This window comes from Tauraco erythrolophus, chromosome 11 (assembly GCF_009769465.1).
Source record: "Tauraco erythrolophus isolate bTauEry1 chromosome 11, bTauEry1.pri, whole genome shotgun sequence".
NCBI lineage: Eukaryota > Metazoa > Chordata > Aves > Musophagiformes > Musophagidae > Tauraco > Tauraco erythrolophus.
Window position 1 is genome coordinate 1,373,766 of NC_141475.1, and position 14,735 is coordinate 1,388,500.

Genomic DNA, 14,735 nt, shown 5'->3' on the forward strand with positions numbered 1-14,735 from the left:
CCTTCACCCTTCAGGGTGACGTGACCCGAAACCAGCGCTGCTGTGCCACAGGCGTGAGGGTGAAGAAGGAAGGAGGCCCCAAGCAGCGCTGCCCCAGAGCCTCTCCGCTCCCGCCGCAGCCAGGACCCTCCCCAGCCCTCGGGGATGAGGCGGGGCCGGTGCTTCCCGGCGCGGGGACGGGAAGAGGAACGGGAACGTCCCCGGTCCCGCCCCGGCACCGCGCTCCCCTCAGCGCAGCGCCGGGCGGACTACGCCTCCCATCATCCCCCGCGCGCCGCCGCCGCCGCTTCCCGCGCAGGCGCGGTGCCCGCCGGGAGTTGTAGTCGCTGGGGGCGGCGCCCCGCCCCCGCGGGCTGTGGCCACGCGCGGCGGTTCCGCTTCCCCCTCCGGCCGCCGCCGCCTCGGTGGGTCCCGCCGCCGCCATCGCAGAGGCGCCGTGTGGCGGTCGCGCCCCGCTCAGCCCGCCCGTCCCCTGCGGCGGCCCAGCCCGGTGAGTCCGTTCCCACCCCCCGTCCTTTGTGGGCTCCGCCGCGCCGCGCTAGGCCGGGCCTGCGGCGGGCGGCGAGCTCTCGGGGCGGCGGCGCCCCGCACGGCGCTTCCGGCAGCGCGGGGCCGGCAGGCACCGGGGGCCGCCGGGCCCAGAGCGCCTCGCCCGGGCTGGCCTCCGGGCGGCGGCGGAGCGGGACCGCAGCTCGGCCCCGGCTTCCTGCGGGCCTCGGTGGGCCCCGCCTCGGCCCCCGGCTCCCGGGAGCAGCCCCCCGAGGGGACATCGCCGCTCTGGGCGCCTTTTAATCCGCGCGGAATTGGGTAAAACCTCGTTAATCTCGCGGGGAGAACGTCGGTGCGGGTATTGCTGTTAGAAATCCGTAGGGAAAAATCGGTTTAAATACAGAAACGGAGCGCGGAGCCCTCCCCGGCCGGTGCAGGCGGCGCAGGAATCGAGGCAGGTTGTTAAATCCATCGGTTGTTATTAGATCCATCGGTTGTTATTAGATCCATCAGTTGTCTTTGCAGCCGCTGTCGTACCTGGATCGCCGTGAGCCCGCTGCTGCTCTTCGTGCGCCTCACCCGCTTGTTTTTTTCCTCCTCCCGGTGTTTTTTGCTTTATTTTTCTTCCCGCGTTTGGGATTTGTTCTGTCGGAGCCCCGCAGGACGACGGTTTGGTGGTTTGATGGTGAGCTGGTCGAGGAGCAAGGAGAATAAATAAAGTTGGGTTTAGCCCGGTGCGTGCGAGCGGCGGCCCAAAGGTTGGTTTGGGAGCGGAGAGCTCCTCAGGTGGCTTTCAAGGAGCAATATTGCACCTTGCTGGTGGCCACAGTGAACCGGTTCACATGCTGCTGTACGGTGAGTGAAGACGGTCCAGATACTAAAGTGTTTTAATCATCGTTATTTTGAAGGTCTTGCAATAATTATAGTGTTAGGTGCAGTTCGAACGTGGCATATTGTGGGTTTTTTTAACTTATTTCTTCCTTTCTCTGTTTTTATCTTTTTTCCGGAGTTTTTTATACTTAAAAAAGTGGACTACCTGATGTGAAAGTCTAGGATCTACTCTCCAGTACGGAGTGTCCTCACAATGTGAGCCCTGGAGTGGCACCTCCCTAAAAAACCGGGAACTAGCTACTTCGTAATTCCGTTTCTTTATTTGGGAGACAGAGGGAATTGAACTCGCAGAGATACTGTGGAGGCAGGTTAAGAAATATCCATGTGTAACCAAGTGAGCTGTTCCGGTTTTGTGTTGCCAGAGAACCGACAAATGAGTCATTTCATTATTACGGACTAAGAGACTGAAATTGAAGCAACATAGAAACGTAAAAACGCAAATCCGTTGTGTTAAAAGTTTTCGAGTAGAATCTTTAATAGCAACACTACAAAAAAAAATTCACTAGGTGATGTTTTAGAGGAAGGAAGTACCTTCCTGTAAAGTTCACTGGTTGGATCTTGCAGTTCTGGAGGCCGGAACAAAAACGCTTGGGAAGGCAGCACAGAAGATCTCGGTTACTCTAAGCTGCGCGTGGAATTTGACTCAGCTTTGTGCAGGTGTAGTTGTTAAAATAAAAATGTCAGGATGTTAAATGGGGACTAGGAATAGCGTGTCAGCCTCTGCTTGTGTCTCTGGAGCTTGTTAACACGGTGCAACGTGTTTCGGTGTATCAGAGGCGAGTGCAGCACCTTGTCAGAGACTGATTTACTGGAATGAAATTCGTACCAAGCAACAACTCGGACGTTTGGCCAGCTGGGGAAGTTTCCTTCCAGAGGCACCTGCTTGTGTTCCCGTTCTGGTGGGATGCTGGAGTGGATGGGTGAATGCTTTGACCGTGTATGGTGGGTCAAATCTTGGGCCTGTTTTAAAATGTAGCCTGTTAAAAAGTCGTGCATGCTTGCCTTTCGGTTATGTTCAGAAGAGAAAAATTGATTCAAGCACCTTTGGTTTCTGAATAACTTTAGGATAAGTGTCGGGGGTATTGATGCTGCAGATTTTGTTCTTGTGACCATATGAAAAGCCATAGAGACCTGAATCTACCTACATCTGTGTGTTTTACTGCTAAGAGATACTTCTGCTTTGGAGTTCTTGCATCAGTCTTGGTTTGGGTTTTTTTTTTGTTTTTTGTTTTTTTCCCCTTCTATCTGCTTTCTACATTAGGAGATTTCTGAGGCACTGAGAGCTTCCCCGCGAGTTTCGTGCCAGTATATTCCTGCTTCTTACAACACACGCGTTTATTGACACGTCTGTGCGGCAGCCACGACAAAGAAAAAGCTGTTTGTTCTGAAAACAGCCCCTAGTTACAGAGACACTGTTCTACATGGCAGAGCCCAGTGGCAACACGGGCAAAGATGCAAGTCCCGAGGTCAGGCACCGCGACGCAGGCAGAAGGCTTTGGGAACGAGTTGACTCACCGAAGCACCTGGGAGGAGAAGGTGGTGGAGACATGGTGATGGGAAGAGGAAGAGGATGGAGAGGTCTTCAGCAGACAGGCATCGTGCGTTGGCACGCATCCTAATGAGTGATATTTGTGCTGGTAGTAGGGAAAAGGCACAGCTGGGTTGCCAAAAGAAGGCAATTTTGGAGCTTTCCTTTCTTTTTCTAGAAATGCAGTTGCTGCGATCAGTTCTGCTCTGTTCTTGTCGCAGTGGAGGTGCTGTCTTGGACGAGGAGAGACGGTCAGAAAGGCTGCAGCAAGCTCAACATTGTAGTTTTCCAAGGAGGCACCTCCTTCCCAAATCTCAGTCAGACTTGACTGGCTGGCCTGAAACTTTGGGAGAGCTTTGTAATGGCACAATGTCGTTTTGGGGAGGTCTCTCTACCTGCTGTGGTAGTACTAGCAAGCGAACGGACCTTTTCCAGTCAAGCTGAACTTCCCAAACGACTTCCCCTGTTGAGTGCAGTGCTGCTAAAGATAACTAATCAGTCCAAGGGTGTGGGTGCCAGGCTGAGCTACCGGGTTGACCCTGAGGAAAAGGGCTTGGGAGTGCTCGATGATGAGAAGCTCACCATGAGCCAGCACCGTGCACTGGCAGCCCAGAAAGCCAACCGTGTCCTGGGCTGCATCCAAAGCAGCGTGGGCAGCAGGGCGAGGGAGGGGATTCTGCCCCTCTGCTCTGCTCTCCTGAGACCCCCCCTGCAGTGCTGTGTTCAGCTCTGGGGTCCCCAGCACAAGAAGGACATGGAGCTGTTGGAGCGAGTCCAGAGGAAGCCACCAAGATGATCCAAGGGCTGGAGCCCCTCTGCTCTGGAGACAGGCTGAGAGAGTTGGGGCTGTTCAGCCTGGAGAAGAGAAGGCTCCGGGGAGATCTTCCAGCACCTTCCAGTACTTAAAGGGGCTACAGGAAAGCTGGAGAGGGGCTTTGGACAAGGGTGTGTAGTGACAGGACACGGGGCAATGAATTTAAACTGAAAGAGGGGAGATTTCGATTAGATATGAGGAAGAAATTTTTCCCTCTGAGGGTGGTGAGGCACTGGAACAGGTTGCCCAGAGAAGCTGTGGCTGCCCCATCCCTGGAAGTGTTCAAGGCCAGGTTGGATGGGGCTTTGAGCAACACCAGGAGGGTGTCCCTGCCCATGGCAGGGGGGTCGGAACTGAATGATCTTTGAGGTCCCTTCCAACCCAAACCATTCCATGATTCTATGACTCTCAGGAATGACACGGTCCCCTTACAGCACCAGCCGAGCCCCCACCACGTTACTGATCCTGCATCTCGGCAAGGTCGGTTTGACCAGGGAAGTGCCGTGGAGCAGCTCTGGTCTCTGCTGCAGTGGGAGAGCAGCTGTGCTCGTGCAGGGGGGCAGTGGGCAGTAGGTGGGGAGGAGAAAAGGAGTCCAGGGCGCTCCTCTTGTGGCATTTGGCAAGAAACCCTTGGCAAGGCACCGGTTTTGAAGGCAGGATGATGTGGCTAATGATTTTTAGCAAGGAAATTGTTCCCTGAAGACCTAAGGATTCTTACTGTGCTTTGCTCTTTGGAATTAGAGTGTCTCGAGGTTGCTCTGTTGCAAGATTTATTTTTTTTTTTTAAAAAAAGCTCTTATTTACATTTAAATGCAGGTGGTAAGAGTTAGGGGATGTTTCCAGGTGAGGATGGGAGATCTAGTGACCTACCTAACCAGGGCCCAGGTCGTGAGGTGCAGATTAAGCTCACAGTTTATATTCAAGCCTTGCTTCACCGCTCAAGGTTTGTGAGGTCTCAGAGCATGATTTTGCCTAAAGTTGTGCCACATTTTCATTGGAAAATACACACTTTAGTGCTTGTGTTTTGACTGATGTAGTGGACAGTGTCTGTCACTGAGAGCTGGAGACGCTGATTTTGGTCCCAGTTCTGTATCTGACTTGACAGGTTTTTTTTAAATTGATCATTCTGTCTGTTTTCCCAGCTTCCTTCTGTTTTTCCCAGCTGGGAACAAGGATTAATCAGGCTTCGGAAATGCCTCACCTGGCAGGCAGGGATGTAAATGTTAGGAACATGCCTTAAAATTGTCAGGAGTTTCATTTCTGCTGTTAAGATGAATTTTGCTGATTAGACACACTATGTGTGAATTCAGGCTTCAGAAATCAGTGAGGCTTTTTTTCTTGAGGGAGGACGAGGGAATTTTGAAATTCTCAAACCAATGTAGCTAACTTCTGTTCATAAATTTCAAAATGCTTTTAAAAGTCTTTGCTTCAGCTGCTAATGAGGTACTGGTGCTTAAAGCGTTTTAATGAACCCACCTTATTAGGGAAACACAACATTTTTAAGATTCCTAGAAAGTATTAGGTGCTCTGTGCAAGAGGTTGTTGTTTCCCAAAATATCTAAGCCCAGCACTGGGCTGTTGTAGTAATGACAAGTTTGTTCAAAGCCGGATGCTCAAACAGGATGAGTTTGTTACTGGGATACTGGATGTTGCGTCCAGTTCTGGAGTCCCCAACATAAGAAGGACATGGACCAGTTGGAGAGGGTCCAGAGGAGGGCCACGAAGATGATAAGAGGGCTGGAGCACCTTTCCTATGAGGACAGGCTGAAAGAGTTGGGGCTGTTCAGCCTGGAGAAGAGGAGGCTCCGGGGTGACCTTATAGCGGTCTTCCAGTACCTCAAGGGGGCCTACAAGAAAGATGGGGAGAGGCTGTTCAGGAGGGCCAGTTGTGATAGGACAAGGGGTAATGGTTTTAAAATAGAGGGAGGTAGATTCAGGTTGGATATTAGGAAAAAATTTTTTACCATGAGAGTTGTAGAACACTGGAACAGGTTGCCCAGAGAGGTGGTGGATGCTCCATCCCTGGAGACGTTCAAGGCCCGGTTGGATGAGGCCCTGAGCAACCTGATCTAGTTGGAGATATCCCTGTTCCTTGCAGGGGGCTTGGACTAGATGACCTTTGAAGGTCCCTTCCAGCCCTAACGATTCTATGATTCTATGATTCTATGTTGTCCTGGAAGATACGTGGTTACTTGTGCCGACAACTGTGCTGTATTGGAATCTTTGACCAGGGTTGTTCTTTTTACCAATGAGCAAAACTTATTTCCTGTCTTAAAAGGAGTTATTTTGCTAAGATAAGTTCAATTCTTTTGCATTCTGTAGTTTCATTTCAGACAAACGCAGGGGTAGGAAGGAGCCAGTGTGTTAGGGCAAGAGAGAGTGGGGTTCAGAAGCGGTGTGCCGTGTTGAGAAAGGGATTTAGTGTAATGTGAACCGCAACGATGCAGCTGGCAGGTGTGTGAACGGATGGAAATACACTACAAAGTCTTTGCGATTCAACTGGTACTTTTTTTTTTTTTCTTTTTTCTGCTTCCTGTTGAGGTGCTGGGTGTTTGACTCGGTGTGTACCCACAGGAGTTTGTAATTGTCAGCTTTTCCCAGAGCTTCTTTAATGACCGAAGTTAAGAGTTTTGTCCAGTAGTGTGGTGTTTATTTTAGAATCATGGAATGGTTTGGGTTGGAAGGGACCTCAAAGATCATCTAGTTCCAAGCCCCCTGCCATGGGCAGGGACACCCTCCACTACACCAGGTTGCCCAAAGCCTCATCCAACCTGGCCTTGAACACTGCCAGGGATGGGGCAGCCACAGCTTCTCTGGGCAACCTGGTCCAGTGCCTCACTACCCTCAGGCGGAAGAATTTCTTCCTTCTGTCTAATCTAAATCTCCCCTCTTCCAGTTTAAAGCCATTGCCCCGTGTCCTGTCACTCCACACCCTTGTCCAAAGCCCCTCTCCAGCTTTCCTGTAGCCCCTTTAAGTACTGGAAGGCTGCAATAAGATCACGCTGGAGCCTTCTCTTCTCCAGGCTGAACAGCCCCAACTCTCCCAGCCTGTCTCCAGAGCAGAGGTGCTCCAGCCCTTGGATCATCTTTGTGGCCTCATCTGGACCCGCTTCAACAGCTCCATGTCCTTCTTGTGTTTGGGACCCCAGAGCTGAATGCAGTATTCCAGGTGGGGTCTCAGCAGAGCAGAGGGGCAGAATCCCCTCCCTCGCCCTGCTGCCCACACTGCTCTGGGTGCAGCCCAGGACACAGTTGGCTTTCTGGGCTGCTGAAACAGATGTAATACTTTCTACTCAAAGTTGTATCTGCTCTTCATTTACAATCTTTCTGGAACAGCTTTAACTAACATGGGTATCTCCTGGACAAGAGAGAGAAAAGGCTGTTTCTGGAAGATGCTTTTTAAAATCACCTTCGAATGTTTAAGCCCTTTCCTCTTGAAAAGGTCTCCGACAAAATGAGAACGTGGAGGAGTGAAAATTAAGACTTACCCCTAAGCCTGTCTAGTGCAAGAGGCCACCCTCTTGTAAAGAGGTCTTCTGGGGATTTGGGCTTCGCGTATCTGGAGGGCAGACAGAACGTGGCTGGGCAGTTTCTTGTGGAAGTAGCTCATGGTGAGAGGCTGGGTTGAAAGCACGCTTCATCGTGTTTATTACCTGCTTTAGGGTGTTAAAAAATCCCACCTGTTTAATGAGCTTTCTTAAAGTGAGCAACTTTTAAAATTCCAAAACGTTGCTTAAAAGAAGAAGAAACGTTGACAGCTTTTTCCTCTGTTTTAAACTGTTTGACCAATCAGGAATTCATAAGACAAGGAATTAAACATTCTTGACCTTTTCTCCAGGATTCAGGATACCAGAATTGAATAACAATTTTTCTGGCCCAGTTCCAGGTGCTGCTGCAAAGGGCCCCTTTGGAATTTCGGAGGTGACGGAAGGGGTCTCCTCCTGCTATGGGCAGGTCACATCTAGTCCCACAGCCCAAAGGCTGCCTAAAACACCAGCAGCAAACACTCCCTGAAGGTGCTGGAGGAGAAGGGACCAAAGGGTGCGAGCAGCCATCCGAACAGAGTCCCAGCCATGTAAGCATTTTTTTGCCGATTCACACGGAAACTGCTAAGGCTGTTTTCCCACTGCTGCTTCCTAGTTCAACAGCAGCTACTTGGTGGCATGAAAAGGGGGGTCCTGGTGGACAGCAGGATGACCATGAGCCAGCAATGTGCCCTTGTGGCCAAGCAGGCCAATGGCATCCTGGGGTGTATGAGAAGGGGTGTGCTGAGTAGGTCGAGAGAGGTTCTCCTCCCCCTCTACTCTGCCCTGGTGAGGCCACATCTGGAATATTGTGTCCAGTTCTGGGCCCCTCAGTTCAAGAAGGACAAGGAACTGCTGGAGAGAGTCCAGCACAGGGCCACAAAGATGATGAAGGGAGTGGAGCATCTCCCTGATGAGGAAAGGCTGAGGGAGCTGGGTCTCTTTAGCTTGGAGAAGAGGAGACTGAGGGGGGGGCCTCATTAATGTTTATAAGTATGGAAAAGGTGACTGTCATGAGGATGGAGCCAGGCTCTTCTCAGTGGCATCTAATGATAGGACAAAGGGAAATGGATATAAGCTGGAACATAGGAGGTTCCGCTTAAACCTGAGGAAGAACTTCTTCCCAGTAAGGGTACCAGAACGCTGGAACAGGCTGCCCAGAGAGGTTGTGGAGTCTCCTTCTCTGGAGATGTTCCAAACCCGCCTGGACGCGTTCTTGAGTGATCTGATCTAAGTGGTCCTGCTCCGGCAGGGGGATTGGACTAGATGATCCTTTGAGGTCTCTTCCGATCCCTAACATTCTGTGATTCTGTGAAAAGATGTGGTTTCAGTTTTGCAGCTCGTGTAGTTTGGGCATACGGAACGTAGCAACGAAGTTAGCAGTCAGCTTGGGCAGCTTCAGAGCCTCTGGATCTTCATTGAGTCTTTTTCTGAACCTGGCTGATTTCCGGCGTGTTCCCGGATGGCTGTTACCGTGTTTGCTTGCTTTGGGCCAACAGGGTGATTGCAGTTCGTTAAATACTCGATGTTCTGTATTGGTGGTAAATATGCCGAGCCTTGAGATTTTGACCAGGCTGTTAAGCCCACCTGCTGCGATTGTTTTAGACTGGGAATACGCCACTGTCAAGGTGCTGCTTGATTTTACACGTAAGGAAACATGACAGTGTTTACGGGGCAATCCCAATCCCAAGCACAGGCTGGGCGGAGAATGGATGGAGAGCAGCCCTGAGGAGAAGGACTTGGGGGTGCTGGTGGATGAGAAGCTCAACATGAGCCGGCACCGTGCGCTGGCAGCCCAGAAAGCCAACCGTGTCCTGGGCTGCATCCAAAGCAGCGTGGGCAGCAGGGCGAGGGAGGGGATTCTGCCCCCTGCTCTGCTCTCCTGAGACCCTACCTGGAATACTGCGTTCAGCTCTGGGGTCCCCAACATCAGAAGGACATGGAGCTGTTGGAGTGAGTCCAGAGGAGGCCACAAAGATGATCCGAGGGCTGGAGCACCTCTGCTCTGGAGACAGGCTGAGAGAGTCGGGGCTGTTCAGCCTGGAGAAGAGAAGACTCCAGGGAGACCTTCTAGCAGCCTCCCAGTACTTAAAGGGGGCCTACAGGAAAGCTGGAGAGGGGCTTCGGACAAGGGCATGTAGTGACAGGACAAGGGGCAATGGATTTAAACTGGAAGAGGGGAGATTTAGATTGGATCTAAGGAAGAAATTTTTCACTCTGAGGGTGGTGAGGCACTGGCACAGGTTGCCCAGAGAAGCTGTGGCTGCCCCATCCCTGGCAGTGTTCAAGGCCAGGTTGGATGAGGCTTTGGGCAACCTGGTGTAGTGGAGGGTGTCCCTGCCCATGGCAGGGGGGTTGGAACTAGATGGTCTTTGAGTTCTCTTCCAACCCAAACCATTCTAGGATTCTTCCCACTCTGACGAGCTGGTGCTGTGGCATCCCTGATTCGGCCGTGATCTGCGTCAGGGCACGGAGCTGATGGAAAAGGAATCACTGACATTAAACTTGTGAATTCTGCTCGGCGATCTGACACTGGTGGCCCAGTTTGCAGTAGCTGGAGAGCTGTGTGGCTGGCTTTCTGCTCCGCCTGCCTTTTCCACGTGTGTTTCTGAGCTTTTGGGAGTGTTACTTCAGATCAAGCACGGAATGAAGAAGTGGGTGTTTATTCACAAAATCCTAGCATCATGAATTGCGTGAAATGTTTAATTTTCAGAGTTGGGATGTTATCACCAAGTGTGGAATTCTTAGTAGAATCTTTCGTGCTCGTTTCCTTGCTTTTCCCCTCCAAAAATGTGTAGCAACCAGAACAGTGAATTCTCACCTGGTGCTGAGGCTCTCTGATACCAGTGGCCGAGCTTATGGAGTAATTTTTTGTGGAGAAGAGAGCCTGGACAGCCCCAGTCAGGAAATTCATGCAGGAACCTCCAGAGTTTTTTCTTTTTTTTTTTTTTTTTTTTTTCTGGCGTGTTGCGAAGTCCATGACGGAGCGGTGGGATGAGGACTACTTGGCAGTAATCAGAGCGTGTGTTGGCAGTGCTGGTGACTCATTGCTTTTGTCAATGCTGCTTTTTCTTTCCAGCTCTTCTGGACTTGTTTGCAGGGATTTTACATGTGGTATAGTACTGATTATTTTTTTTTTTGTTGAGGTTTGGGGTTCTTTTTCCTTTTTTTTTTGAGCTGTTGAGATTTTTTTACATGTAAGATGATTTTTTCCAGGTAGCTGGTGGAAAATAAAAAGTAAGAATAATTCATTACAGCTGATTTGGATGCTTCCTTCACAAACAGAGCTGTGAGTTTTAGTATGTGGTTGTCATGTCTTTTATTTATTGACTTATTTATTAATAATTATTCCATTGTAAAATATTTTACTTCTGAGAGGCATAATTCTCTTTCTCCTTGGCTTGTTGTGCGTACGCTGGAAAGTCTTACAGTCTTTTTGCAGCACAAGCAAAGGTACTCCTGCTTGGTAAAACTGGATTGACTATTGTTTGTGGAAGAAGTTGGGACTACTGGTAAACCTACGTGATAGCACATCCACAGCAATGTTACTAGAGCTTGAAGCATCTAACGTAAGTTTTAGCGTCTTAAAAAAAAAATAAATGAGAAAGAAGACTTGGGGAATAAACAAAAAGAATGAAGGATAAGTGAAAATACCAAGAGGACATGATTTTAAATTTGATTTAATCCATGGTAGTGATGATTTTGCTACTCCAGCAAAGCAAAATTCATATTAACACTACAGGACTTAAATGATTTTTTCCGTTCCCTTGTTGCTGCTAAGGGTCAGACACGTGGCTGGCACTGACTTTTATCTCATAACGTGTTAAGCATGACTCATTGGGGATTCTCCTCGCCCTGGTATTGAAAATCTTTGGGAGTTAGTCTTTGGCAGTACTTCCCTACCAGGTCCTACTCGACTAGGGGACTGGTGATGGTTGTCCTTTGCTTCCGTAGCCCTTCCAAAGCCCCCGGGCCAAAGTGAGGTGCCAGCTTTCTGAATCTAAAACTGTATCTCGACTGAAGAAATCTCTTTGTTTCAAGGATCTTGGTCAAGATTGAAAATAGATGTAAGTGTTGTTCCATGTCACTATGATTAACGAGAGGGATCGTGTTTCCTATGCTGTTGAAACAGCTTTCTCTCCATAACCTTTAACGTTTTTGTCATTTTGTCAAATAACTCGTCAGGAATCCTCAACGTTTAGGGCCTTAATTGTCCCTTTCTCTTGTTTAGGTTTTTGATTTCTTAACCGAGGTAGGAGTATCATCAGTGCTTTCTTTTGGGCTTCACATCTTCTGCCTATGTGCTCGTACATACCTGGTCAACGCTGGATGATGGGCTGTGTGCCAGTGAGCCGTGTCGTGATAGACTGATGGCAAGGGCCTGCTCAAACTGATATTTTGTGGGCTCTCTCTTTGTTGCCAAGTTTAATAAGAGACCTTTATCTCCGTTTTACTCATTTGAAACCACTTACTGAAATGCACTTCCTGTTTTCTTAGCAGAATTGAAAGGACCTTTAAAAATTTTCCTTTAGATGACAAGCTCTTGGGAAGTTGACCACTTCTAAAAGTATTATATTAGGGTTAACTTTTATTCCACAGTTACAATAAATATTATGAGAGGATAATAGTGGTGGGCTTTTTTTAATTAAAAAAGTGTGTGTTCGAATTTTCATAATCACGGAATTTGTAAGCCTTCAGTGCTCATTTGTTGCAACAAAAATATTTTATGCCCTCGTTCTTATGTTCAGATTCACTGGTAGCAGCTAAGAGTATTGTAAATTAAAAAGAGGAAGACTTGGAAGGCGTAAAGTTGTTGTGCTGGGTCAGGCCATCGATGTGTCTCGCCCAAGGTACTGACAGCAGCCTTTTCTTGATGGACATGGGCTTCAGTGTAAGGACTCTCTTAAATGGCTTTTTGGAGCTGGGATCTGGGATGTGGCCTGGGATTTGCTTCAGCTGCTGTCTGCAGTACTCTGCTTTTGCAGTACCTCCGGATGAATCATAGACAGGGGTGTTGGGGTCACTTGGAGCTTAGCTGCTGAGAAACATGGGACTCACAAGTTACACACTTTGCCAGACTTTGTTTTTGCAATATATCCTTACAGTTCCAGCACCACATAATCGTAGAATGGTTAGGGTTGGAAGGAACCTCAAAGATCATCTAGTTCCAACCCCCCTGCCATGGACAGGGAAATCCTCCACTACACCAGGTTGCCCAAAGTCTCATCCAGCCTGGCCTTGAGCACCTCCAGGGATGGGGCATCCAAAACTTCTCTGGGCAAGCTGTTCCAGTACCTCACCACCCTCAATGTAAAGAATTTCTTTCTTCTATCTAACCTAAATCTGCCCTCTTTCAGTTTAAAGCCATTGCCCCTTGTCCTATCACTACACACTCTTGTAAAAAGTCCCTCTCCAGCTTTCCTGTAGGCCCCCTTAAGTACTGGGAGGCTGCTACCCTTCTCTTCTCCAGGCTGAAGAGCCCCAGCTCTCAGCCTGTCTCCATAGCAGAGGTGCTCCAGCCCTCGGATCATCTCCGTGGCCTCCTCTGGACCCGCTCCAACAGCTCCATGTCCTTCTGATGTTGGGGACCCCAGAGCTGAACGCAGCACTGCAGGGGGGGTCTCAGGAGAGCAGAGCAGAGGGGCAGAATCCCCTCCCTCGCCCTGCTGCCCACGCTGCTTTGGATGCAACTCAGGCCACGGTTGGCTTTCTGGGCTGCCAGCGCACAGTGCCAGCTCATGTTGAGGTTCTCATCATCGAGCACTCCCAAGTCCTTCTCCTCAGGGCTGCTCTCAATCCATTCTCTGTCCAGCTTGTACTTGTGCTTGGGCTTGCCCCAACCCACGTGCAGGACCTTGCACTTGGCCTTGTTGAACTCCATGAGGTTCTCACAGGCCCACCTCTCCTGCCTGTCAAGGTCCCTCTGGATGGCATTCCTTCCCTCCAGCGTGTCCACAACACCACACAACTTGGTGTCATCTGCAAATTTGCTGAGGGTGCACTCGATCCCACTGTCCATGTCACCAACATGTTAAACAGCACTGGCCCCAGTACTGACCCCTGAGGAACACCACTCGTCACAGGCCTCCACTTGGACATTGAACCATTGACCACAACTCTTTGAGAGCGACCATCCAGCCAGTTCCTTATCCACTGAGTGGTCCATCCATCAAAACCATGTCTTTCCAGTTTAGAGACAAGGATGTCATGTGGGACAGTGTCAAATGCTTTGGATAAGTCCAGGTAGACGATGTCAGTCGCTCTTCCCGTATCCTTCATCTTCCTGTGACTTAGGGCTCAGCTCAAGATTAAGGTAATGCTGTAACACAAGTCTTCAGTTCTTGTGTTGATGGCACAGCATGAGCAATGTCTGTCGTCTTGTTTTTTCATAGATTATTAACTTGCATCCCTTGCAATGGAACTGGAGCCCCTCAGACAAGTGGGGCAGCTCTTATTTCTCTTAGACTCAGCAGCTTTGATTTTTTTATTGGAGTGGTATGGATGTATGAGAGGACCTCATGGATGGAAGCCTCCGTTTCATGGATGGTTTTTGTGTTTTGTGGGTGATGGTCTTCGAGGTCTGTTTGACGTGAGTTCAGCCTCATCCTCACAGACATCTTCAACTGCTTTGTAATTGCACAACTCTTCTCAGAGGCAAGATAACAAGGTAGAACTAGGTTCGAGAACTGCATCCTTTTCGTATGTAGATGCCTAAGCCTCACAAAAAGGCATTTTCTGAAGCTTTACTCTGTAATATTTTACTGAAACCTTATCATTCTGCCCGTAAGAATTTCACTTGCTCTTTATTGAACAGGTATATAGTTAGAGTGTGTGGAGCTGGAAGGGCTACTGAATTTTAAACTTCTCCAAGTGCTACTTAATTTTCCAAGTTCTGTCTTGCCTGGACAGCCCTTACAGCTTAGTCGTGATAGCTGCAATAGTTGTGATATTAAAAATACTAATAGTATAAAACCCCCTAAAGAAACACTTTGAATGATAAGTTCAGAAGGATCACAGTTAAAGTTGCTCAACATCTTGTGTAAATGAAGCAACCTGATAGAGGGATGCCCAAAAAGACAACCTGTCACCAGTGATAAGAGACTTTTCACGCGATGTTTGCTCTCTTACATATGCTTCTGTGTTAAACTCCTGCCATAATTTGTTTATAAGTAGGTTTTTAAAGTCTTTTGCAGCTTTCTAAGTTCAATATTATGTTTTGACAACTGTTTAAATATTATTTCAACTTGACAGCTTCCTTTGGAAACTTTTCTGCTTCACAGTGCTGGTTATCCTGTGTTGTAATTTTCACAGTCCTTTTCTCTGTTCAGTTGGTAACTGTGTTCTTCATTTTGTATTTTTATTTTTCAAAGAGTGTGTCATTCTTGAGCTGTAAAATCTGTTTTTTGCACTCCTGGTGCTGCAGCATCCTATATAAAGAGTCATAGAGGTAATTTGTGTCTAGTTCTCCATCACTAAAGCAGGGATAAAA

The 14,735-nt window shown here is 48.9% G+C and overlaps 1 protein-coding gene across 1 annotated transcript in view; it reads left to right on the forward strand.

Moving 5' to 3' along the window:
* The first annotated feature begins 450 nt into the window (after window positions 1–450).
* The window catches only part of PAK2 (p21 (RAC1) activated kinase 2), a 51,749-nt gene continuing 37,464 nt past the window's right edge, over window positions 451–14,735 (forward strand). Inside the window, exon 1 of the mRNA XM_086618097.1 lies at window positions 451–490. The gene's annotated coding sequence lies outside the window, so the exon portion shown is untranslated. The remainder of the gene's footprint in view (window positions 491–14,735) is intronic.